Genomic DNA, 12,185 nt, shown 5'->3' on the forward strand with positions numbered 1-12,185 from the left:
CAACTATATCAAGGACACCTTGGAATAATTATTATCTGAATACTAAAAAAAAAAGAGATTCATTTACTTAATCATAGGTGACAGACTTTCCGGTGGAACTGAGATTTTCCATTATAAAAAGTTATTTAATGACTTTGGTATTATGACATTATGTTTGAGAAAGGCTTTAAGATTCAGAATCCAAATGAAATACTAGTAGACGGAGACTTTCAATACACAAATCGTCTGCTGAATGAGAGTTTTTGAAATGTGAGGCATTAGACACTGGACTTCATACTTCTATATACAATTTCAATAAAATTGAAGGGAAAAAGTAAACCGAAAGAACTATCAAAGGAAACTTAAACCCAGTTGGAAGCATAAACAACGATAAATGTGTCTAAGCACAGTTATTTTACTAACTATTCCAGACACAATCTCCAAAATCTGAATATCAAAGACACTCTACTACAGAAGCATCACTACACACAATCCCAACCATATCAAAAAGAATCTCATATCAGTAAAATAAAATATTGACCTTTGCAGAAAAATGCATCAAAGAAAAAATAAATTGTAACAATTTGTAAGAACTTCAACTATAAATCAACACACTTATTGAATCTAAAAATGGAGACCATATCTTTATTCAGAATCCAGTCTGTGAAAAATCCAAGAAAATTTGAAAGGAGAGGAATCATCGTAGACTTCAACCAATTTGACATATACAACATGAAAGTAGATTTATTTGGGAGACTTACAACTAGAAAATAATGCTTTTTGATTAAATATGAGCTAATAATTGCCTCCACAACGAAATTGAACGCTTTGTTAGTTTGATAGTTACTGCGATTAAAATAATTTAAGTTAACTCAAACGTCAAAAAACATTCTCTACAAAAACTCAGGAACCAAATATTATGCATAGTTCAATTTGATTTTAAGCGCCAGGTATTATTCCATTTAACTAACATAATCATTACCACACAGATATATGATAAACTGTGCTATTGGAGTGAAAAACAAATTTACCTTTTCCATATTTACAATGTTTGTTTATTAGATATAAACTGACAAATATATTATAGAACACTTAATATCACACTTGTTAAACATTAAACTATTTATACTGGCTCTATATTAAGCTTTTAATAAGGTTTAAAATAGTTTATTTTATCTACGGTGTATATTATTTTCATTAATTTGGTAAAACATCTTTTCTGTCAATTTTTTAAAAGTCTTTATTAATACATTCTGCTTGCTAATATTGTTATTTAATTCTAATTTAATTAATTAACTGTAATTTATGAGCAACATTTATCTTTAGTATGTAGATTTATATATGTTCGTATTGTATATCTGAAATTAATCAAGGCTAATTTGCTAATAAATAAATATCTCATAAATAACATCCAAGACAAATTGTTACTATGTTTGTATGATAACTTTTTTTATCGATTTGTATGTAAAACAATTATAATCTTTATCTATAAACGAGTCAATCAGTAAAGAAGATAGTCACAAATTGAATGGGGGTAAGTCACATATATTGATTTTTAGGAATGTATAAAAATAATTTTTGGGGCAACCAATATAATGGGTTAAAAAAAGGTTAAACTATTTTTGGGTTTCAAGGTTTAAATTGTTAATTTATATTTGGGTTTTTGCACATCAAATAGCTCAAATGTTTTCACCTAAACAACTAAAAATTTGATGAAATCCAGTATGCAAGGTAGTCTGCATTAGAGTCCTATCAAAAACAACTATTATCATACGTAACTAGAATGAAAACTTGGTATGGTAATTGAGTTATGTCTCAGTATGTGTTCTAAAGTTATGGTCTATTATGCATATTTACGTTGTGTGTTACCTTGAACTTTGGTTTATAACTAATCAAAATTTAATTACCTTTGACTGTGATCATATATAATCTTGGTACCAAGTGTCATTAAATTTGTCTCACTAGAAAAGAACTATAATAAAATTGTAATAATAAACGTATTATTGCTTATTGGAAACTTTTTAACCGTAATCTAATTTGAAAGCTAACTCATGTATTGATGAAATTTTCTGTAGACTTTGTAATTACAATTTTAGCAGCTCTGCTCAGCTTTTTGGTCCGTTCAGGCGGAGGCTTATCTTCAAGGCATTGTCCTTATTTCTGGTTGTTCCACCAACGAAAAACTGAACGTCTGAATACCTCCAACTGCTGGAGTCACACTAGCTCCTGCCAGAAGAAGCAAGTTCACAAATAATTTGCTTCAGACTCATGGTATTCAGTTTAGCACTAAGTTTTACTGCTCTCTATCGAATTGGCCCTAATAAATCAGGCAGTAAATTTGATCTGAAATCGTCATTTTTATTCAATATGGCTTCCTGAAGCCTGCACAAACTTTGCAAATGTAGTCTCCAGAAAAGTAAGGCCATGCAGCCTAGAGATCTCACTGACCCATATGGCTTGTTCCATGTCTTTTGTTCTTACTATTCCTGTCCAACATACCCAGTCTTTCTAGCGACTGTTCATTGGGTTTAATTGGTTTTTATTAGAGTACACAGTCGTTCCGCTGATCTTGAGGCCATTGACAATTTTGGTTGGGGCCATTTGGTGACCCAAAATTTTACGAGAATGATTTCGGCTTCCCTTTTGTAGTCTTTGAAGATAAAGAAAATATTTATAAATTAGGACAATTGTAAACTATTATTGAAATAAAATACAACCTCACTTTTGTAAAAATTCTTATAAGAACTCGAGGTTGAGCATCTCTTTAAGTGTATACTTAAATTATTTTGCATTAGGTATATAATGTTTATATATATATATGAATATTTGACCTACCACTGTAGTTGGTTAGTTGAATTGAATATCATCCCCATCCAACTTATTTAAAGCCATTTTTTATGTCATTTTTGTAAAGGAGTTTGAGAGTTGAAATAATGATGCAATTGATGTAGGGAAAAGGGTTTACTATTCGTGATACAAAGAGAAAACAAATATATGCTGCAAATGTGACCCTAGAGAGTAATTTATTTCATGGAACGTCTTTTCTTTCTGAAGGAGGCAGATTAAGAGTTACTTATTTTACGTAGATAAATGGCTTTCATCAAACTAATAATGCATGGATAAACGCCATTTAAGTATAATTCCCTTCACATATCAAGGACTATTAAATTAAATGAATGAATTGTTTCTGGTACGTAAATATATTATTAGACTGTTATTTCCTTATTTAAATGTAATTTTACATATCAAATGTAAACGTTTGTACTTTAAATCTACATAATTGATGAGGGCTGAATAACAAAAGGTAAATTATGATTTTTTTTTTGTTCTTACTTATAAATTATTATTATATCAAGAATCACGTACACTGTGGAGGTAAACATATGACTCCAATTTAGCAAAAGAAGGATATCACATTCCTATAAATCCACAAGTATCACCTTTACTTTTATCGAACCCTTTAATCAAAATACATTAATTATTTCTTCCGATATTTATATATTACATAAATCTTTGCTTGCATTATTTTATCAATTTTTGTTGTATATTTTAAAAACACTATAATTATAGAAAATGAGGTATTGTTCCTCAAAATATGTGGTTTGTCAACACAAAACCAATTTCGTTCAAAAATTAAGAAGAAAAGAAGATTTGTACTGTTGATCTTTTTACATCGGGGTTTAATTAAGGACAATATTTCATACAACTACTTCAAAACTTTACATAAGACAATTTTTCCAAAGAAACACTTTGCTGAAAGCTAATTTGCCAAACTTACACTTTGTCAACAAATCAATAACTATATTTCATGATGATTCATTGTTACAATAATTTATAAAAATAATTCTTATTTCTATAAAACCAACTTTAGAAGATAAAATGCTTAACTATTTCCCACGAACTGTAATGATTAAGTGTTGATTAATAAATATATTTTATTTTTACCAAAGTAAAACTATATTTCAACTTATTTGCATATCATGAATCCCATACAGTGTGGAGGTAAATTTGAACCTTAAACATAAATTGATAATAAAAGAACACACAAATAATAAAAAAAAATCACATTTGTATAAAAATCTTTTTATTCATTTATCAATCATTTGTACATACTGATCATGGAATTGTGCTCTTGTAAACTTGAATAAGCTACTTTAAATTTCTGTGGATATAAATTAATTTATTTATGATTAGAGTCAATATAAAATTTATTTAAATATTTAGGATTTAATAGTATTTTTAAATTCAAATAAAAACACTCTTTCATGATATGATAAATTTGTTATTTGCAAAATATAAGTTTATATTTTTATAATAAAAATATGTTCAAATAAAAAATGCTGACTGTTTCTGTTGATGCCTTACAAAAAAAGCAATTTTGTTCTTCTTTTGTTTCCAGGCACAAGGTAAGTTATCTCCCTTTTCAAAATCTTTTTGAAAATTTGACCACAAAATCTACCTTTTTTTAAAATTTATCTGTCTGATAGATATGCCATTTTGTTTATTTGGTTTTTTTTTGCAACAAGATCCTTTCATTTATTTATGTCTAACACTTTATCGCACAGTAACCTTTTAATTTCAACATATTTATACCAAAAATATCTTTCTTATATTTTGAGATAACTCAATTATTTTGTTGAATAATTTATGATTAATCATCCTGTTGTTAGTTTTCTTTTATTTGGATTAGTGATATTCATACATTTGTAGAACTTTGTAGTATACCCAATTCATCAACAGCTCCTTTGTATAATTTTTTAACCATTACTATTGCATCTTTAACATCCTTGCATAACAAAGTTAGTAAGCTTGCTAAAAAATAAAACATATTTAAGTACATGATAAACAATTGATTATAATAAATCCTTTATTTAAATTTGGTAACATTTTTGCACACATAAATATCAATTAAACAAAACTATAAACAAAGTAATATTGTAATTGTAACATTTGCCTATAATTGTTTGTCTATTTTCTAGTGTAGTTGTAATTTTTGGCCTTCTTTCACGTGGGTAATATTCGAGAGATCTGCCAGCACTTTTAAATTTAGCTGTAATTCTGTAATAGCTGACATGAAAGAAGGTGAATCCCCGTAAACGTTCGCTAACTACGGATGCACTTCCTTAGGTGTTACTCCATCTAAAACTTACGATAACAAAACTTAAATACGACGACATTGTTATTTCTAAGATCAAAAATATGTATAGGATAAACGCTATGGGTATTTAATAGAGTGCACCCTTTATACACGTTGTATGCTATCTCCACAAGCAAGAAATATGATTATGATATACATGACAGTGAGAATTCAACTAGTAGTACACTCCAAGCGTAATTTTCAAGTATAAAGGTCGGAACTCTGTTTTGTCCGTTTTGATTTTTTTTTTCTATCTTTTTTTTTTTGCATAATATTAACTTAATCCAAGCGTTTTTATTATTAGTTTCGTAAATCCCCTCTTTATTGCAAAATATATCGTATCAGGAAATAGTGAATAATCCTTTTTCTGTCCATACACGCATTCCCCCTTGTACACATCTACATACATAGATGTGTACACCCCATTTATCCAAATAGATCCATACCAATGTATCTATGCCCATTAGACTGTCCCGGTTTTTGTGTTAATATTGTATTCCCTTTAGGACCAATATCATATGACAACTCTGATAAAAACAATATCATGGATGAAAATCGTGTGTATAGTGTGCATGTTAAAAAAAAAAAAAATCAAATGGTAACCCTGACCATTTGAGGAATGTTTTCGGAGAAGACCAGCTGCAGTTAGCTGTGACAAGAGAAAGGGGTAATAAGTAAGGACATTGGCAATAATTACTCCGATATCAATTCCCAATTCTACTCCAACAAGGACTTTTATAACTCTACAACAAATCCTATGGGCGACAATCGGTCTTTTAGGAGTACACGCGAATATTGAATCAGGGGTTGAATATAATTGAATCTATTTAGGAAAGGAATTAAATAAAAATGAAAACTGCTATGGAAAAGAAAGCTTATTCTTCAGATTACCAATTCCAAATAATCAGGCATGCTAAAAAATTCAAAGGGTATACATCAATAAACATTACACTATATCCTTCATTTATCAAATTCACTGAATGCCACTCATCCACATTGTAATTCTTCGTGAAAACGGTGAAAGCAAATAATGTACTTTAGACCAATGTAGCTGCACAATTCAGTCGATATATGTTTTTCAATCCTAGGAAAGTTTGGTTCGAGGAAAACACACGCTTATATTTAAAGAATGAAGTGATCGAAGGGAAAATAAAGAAACAACGTTAAAAATGTGCATTATCATGGAGGAAAACAAATTACTTAACCTCATTGAATACATTTAAACAGCAGTAGCAAGCTGAAAGCAATAGCATGAATAATGGCAATGAGTATAGTAGGTATCATTATCACACTTTGATCTTGATGGAATTGTTGCAGAAGCAACGAGAATAAACGAATTGTGCATTTTACAAAGGAACTATATTTATACAGTCATATTTTTATGATTGCTTTTATCAAACTAATTATTAATTTATGAACTGTATGATTTGATTTTATTAGCTGCTTATAATGATACTGTACATTATCTGAAATGAATTTGTTCGACTTTTGATATACACCAATGTTTAGTTAAAAGAAATATATATATATTTGATTAAGTAAAAAATATTATGAGCGTTTTTTGCTAGATGTCTTTAGTCAGCTACATATCACAATTAATACATTGCATAAAAAAGTAAAAAATTTGCTTAAAGGTTAAGCTTGGAGATCGACCAGAAGCAGCCAGAATTAGTCAGTCGAAAATGTACTGCATACCATACAGGCAACACCTAGGCCACACACATATTTAAGGACACGCCAGAAGCTCCAAGAGCTTTGATAGGAGATTTTATTGCACGTGCCGTAAAGTCCAGACCTGTCAACATGCAATTATTACCTTTTCAAACATTTCCAAAATTTTCTTGAAGATACAAAACTGGCCTCAAGAGAGGCTTGTAAAAAGAGCTGGTCTGGTTGGGATGAATTCAATTGCAGAATTGATAAATTGTCTACAATATGAAAAAGAGTTACCTAATGAACAGGTATATATTTTACATAGATCAGATAATCCTAACTATGTTAATTTTTTTGTCAAAATAAAGAGAAAAAAAACCGCTCAGAGCTTTTTATTTTACTTACTAAATATAATCTTCCCTATATAATAACTTTATTTTCTAAAATAATAATAAAAAAAGAGACTTGACAAAGTTTGAGGTCACTCAGACTCTTTTTGATTTTGTGGAGGCCCTTTTACTTTAAAAAAAGGAGAAGAATAATATATAGTTTTAACTATCTGGAATAAAGTCCGGAATTATCACTTTCCCATAGGAATTAATTATTCTTTTATGTGCATTATCCATATTAATAAATCAAATTTTGTATGTAAGTACCGTGGTGTCTATTAAAATCTAAACACTATGAATTTTAAACTTCAACAAGATACAATTTATTAATAAACAATAGAATTTCAACAAAATTTATTGTATAAATAGAGTTGTATGTCCTAACTCATTAATGTAGCATCCCTTAGCGACAATAATGGCTTTCAGGTGGCAGCAAAAGGCATCGCACCCGCTGCAGATGTAGTCATCTGTCATGGTGTCCCAGTGCTGGTTGACAGTGGCTTGAGGGCTCTGGGGATGAAGGACACAGTAAGCCTTCTACTCAACATGCGCCCAAAAAGTATAGTAGAGGGGTTGGGCATTAGGGATGTAGAGGGTGGCGGTAAAAGTGTCAAAAAAGTACTCAAAAAACTAATTCAGTATAGTGTTTCAACGGAAAAGATGGGGTTCTTTTATTGCTGGTTTCAAAAGTGGCCTTTCTGCCCTCAAATGATACTTTCCACAAACTTTTTTATATAGTTCTCTAAACAGTCTAACATGAAACAACAAGATCTCTTGCATGCCCCCTCATGGATTTGAGGGGATTGGCTTGGACTTTTTTTAAACTCGTACCGGTCCAGTTTCGCCTTTTTGTTCTGTGTGTTCCCTTATTTTTCTCTTACGTGTTGGACTTACTGACGAAGTAGATGGTGATTCTTGAGACGAGCAAATACTTGGAGTACGCGAATGGAAATTTGTCACTCAACTTCAAGTGTTATTTTCTACACTTGTAAGTAAGAGTTTTGTAACTATTTGTTTATGAATTAATATATCAAAATATGAATTAATTTCAATATGATAACTTTAATGAATCATTGAATAAGCTTAGTTTTAATAAATTAGCTGGAAACAGCCTTGAGAGAAAAGAAATAAACAGAAACCCCACTCCAAAACTGTTAATTAATTTTTGGAAAGAGGCCATATAAGTATAAAGTAATAACTAATGCGTCTAATCAAAAAAGACAGAGAATAACAACGAGGGTCTTTATCTGGAATAATAGGTGTAAGTACTGGTCAGACTCGGAGTGAAACAAAGGATCAATATCAGAGTTATTCCAGTCTATGTGTCCAACTATATACTGAGTGATATTTGTGTTGATTTCCTTACTTTACAGCTGCGTTCAGCAGATCTAATAAAACTTCATGACAGTTAAGCTGCTCTCCTCGAAAACATTCTTCAAATTGTTAAGATGACCATGGTAATTTTATGTTGTTGTTTTTTTTCGGCTTGTCGGCATGACATATATGTATAATGAATCACGTTTAACTACCAACAATATAATTCGAACTTATGAAATAAAGGGCGGGAAATATAAAAAACTTTTTGGGAGAACATTTCAACTGTCATGATGTGTTATCTGATAAACTACAAGCAACCATGAATGGTAAGAAATTAACACAAGCCCCATTCGGAATATGGCTAGGGCATATTAGGGTAGAATTAATACGATGTGGATCCTCAACTCTACTCTGAGTCCAAAAAGGACTTACACATAAAAGTACTAATCAACCTTTCAATATTACTCTACGTTTTTCATGAGCATATAAACAAGTTATCACTTTTTGCTTTAATTTTACCTTCTGGAGAATGAAATAATATTAGCCTCAGAAAGAGGGATTTCCAGATTGACAAATAGAAGAAGTTTCTCTGGCTTTCTAGGACATGTTTTTTTACAATGGTCATTGATGAAGAAATACAAATACAATCCAGTGGGTGCTTTACATTAAAAAATAAATGAAAAGGAAGAGTATTTATAATTTTGTATTAAAAAATATAAACATAAAGGACATTTCTATTTGAAGCAACTCTATTCTATAAAATGTGACTTGAAATTAATTTTTACAATGAGAATACTGATGGTATGATTAATCAGAATCGGAGAATTTTGTGTTTTTTCTGGAATGAGCATCAGCATCGGGAAAATAATGTTTAATTTGCGGAACCGATTCTTATGTATTATTATTTATTAATGGTATTTAACTATTTATAATTTTTTTAAGTTATAAAAAATATATTAAATATATCTGTCAGTCCATGAATCATATCAACTTATAAATACTGTAATAAAATAATGGATGATAAAAAATGCTTGAAAACTGAGAAAAAACAAACTAAAACACAAACTTAACTGCCAAAAAAATTTCTAAACTCATTTAGTGGGTACGGATATTGTTATTTAGAGGTATATTTTTTGGGATCTAGAATAGCTCGCCTTTGCAAAGTTTGACAAAAGCTTGAAACTGATCAAAACTGGGGATTATCCGGGTTTTTTTTCGAGCCCATTATAACATATAAATCTCAAAGTTTTACTCCCTTTCCCTGTGAAATACAAAATTTATGTTTGCTCAGAAGCAAACCTATTTAGATACTTGTTGACTTTTGTGCAATGTGAACTCTTAATCTCAATTCGTTTGAAAAGTAATCTTTGCTTGATTTTTTTATAGACTAAAGGGAGTAATCGGCATTGCTTGGAATTATGAAGTTAATGTAGCACAGACTGACACGCCAAAGTCCTCCTCAGACCAATAAACATAAGACAAAATTGTTTGCATTAATATATATGAATGATAATTAATAAATGAACATTTCTAAATGCTTGAGAGAAAGGGCGTAATTGAACAACAATTGGAATGGTCAATTTCGATTTTCGATCTACAAGCTACTAATTCATTTGGCTTATGCCTTGAGATTTAAGTTTCAACTATAATCATCTTTCTTATAGAACTTGGAACAATTCTGCACTAGAGTATGATCTTAGTAAATCATAATGTTCTTTGTTTAAATACAAGTTACAACTTGAAGTAAATTTTTAGATTAAAATTATTATAGGTATTTGTATTCGAAATTTTTTTAAATCAATTTTCCCTCTCTAATGACGAGTATTGAAAAATTAAATATTACCCATCTAAAAACTGTTTTATTACGCTTATGACCATGATTCAAATAAGTAAAACAAATATTTTAGTCAATCTTGGAGAATAATTTACGAAAACAATTTTTAAATTACAATTTTCAATACTTTTTTAATCATATGATTTTTTTTTGTCTGACAAGTTTTTTTGTGAGCAAAAGTACTAGGGTGAGTAACAAGATTTCAAGCAAGTAACGAGTATTCAGGCAAGTAACGAGTAAAGCTGTTCATTGCTCAAGTGTTATTGTTTTTTTAGTTACTCGAAAATACTCATGCAATAAAATGCAGATCGCGGCACAGCACTATAAATATTATTTAGATTAATGAAAGGAATCCGATTTATTTTATCAATTGTAATTCATAGAAATTTATAGGTAGATGGTAAATTTTTTGGAAGGGTCTTATCACTAATGTAGAACTCATTTATAAAAATAAAATAAATTAAAAGAACTCTATTAAAATAAAAAGAGACAATGTATCCCTAGACGTAGTTTAGCAGCAAGGGCACGTAATTAAACCTCAGCCATGGAGTACTTTATTTCCCAAACCATGTGTTCCCTGCTTTTTCAATTAGTATTAAATGCATACAATCTATTATTACGATATTCTTGCAGAGAGGACATTTAACTATTATGTAACTTTGTGTGAGAGTGTGGTAATGAAAAAAACAGCGTAACACTGAAGATTTTTACGCTATATTATTAAAGCAAAGTGTGTCTGTTTCTCAACGCCTAAAAACTCCAGGTATTGCCACTATTTATACATAAGAGAAAAATATGGTCTGAATATATATTTTCTAACATTTTAAAATGTCAATAAATAAATTATCGCACATTTTCTTATGTAAATTTTTATCTTAACAATCATTCTTTAGAAAAATATTCATTTTAAACGAAAAATAGATAACTTACCATGAACATTGTTGAATGTGTTTAGTTTCAAACAATTGCTCTTTAAGAACTTATCTAAATGGAAATTATGTACTAAGCTCTGTCGGTTTATTAAAATATGAATGTTCACTTCAAGATATTTTCTTGGTCAGGTGGATTAATTTTGTTCATATAATATCCAGTAATGATTTATGAGTTCCACTTCCTCGGAACAATGAGAAAATATTTTTTTGAAGGACTTATGGATAGAAATTTGCCAATTTTAGTTCTTAATTTCATGTTATGTGTCAATAATGTTACTTTTTTAATTTAATAATTTAAGGGCTATAAGATGTTCATAAAGATATGGAAGTTCCCGATTTTATCGAACATAACAAAGAAAAATGTAATCCTATATACTTAATTGATAGAATATTGAACGTAAAGAAGGAACATTGTCCTTGAAGAATAAGGGAATCCAAAAAATTTTCTCAAATAGCTAAGGTTGTAAATCCTACACATTTTTTTAACTTGCCAATTTTTGTTGTACAATATTTTTTAATTTCTAAGGGTGTTATAATTATTTTTGATTTCTTGCAGAAAGAACATCGAAGTAGAAAGTGTAACAACGAGTAACGCTTAATATTCGTTAAAATGTTATAATTGTAAGGTTTTTTGGACTCACAGATGAATTGAGTATCGACTTCGTAGCATTTCCTATCGAAGTCCTTGCTTGATATAGAGTAGAATTTTTATTTCTTACCTTCCTCTCATAGACGAGAATTATTCTCATAATTGTTAGAAGTATTGAATTTGTTCTAAGATTGCCTAATCAGTTTTCTTTTCACACTCTTTCAGTTGTTCCTTTTATCAGTCTGATCTGTTTTAGCATTCAACAGTCTTAAGGACCGATATGTCAGTCTTTCATCCTACGGTCTTATCTATATTTATAAATATTCTTCCCTCATAGCTCAGATTGAATAATATA

The sequence above is a fragment of the Lepeophtheirus salmonis genome, chromosome 4, assembly GCF_016086655.4.
Source record: "Lepeophtheirus salmonis chromosome 4, UVic_Lsal_1.4, whole genome shotgun sequence".
NCBI lineage: Eukaryota > Metazoa > Arthropoda > Copepoda > Siphonostomatoida > Caligidae > Lepeophtheirus > Lepeophtheirus salmonis.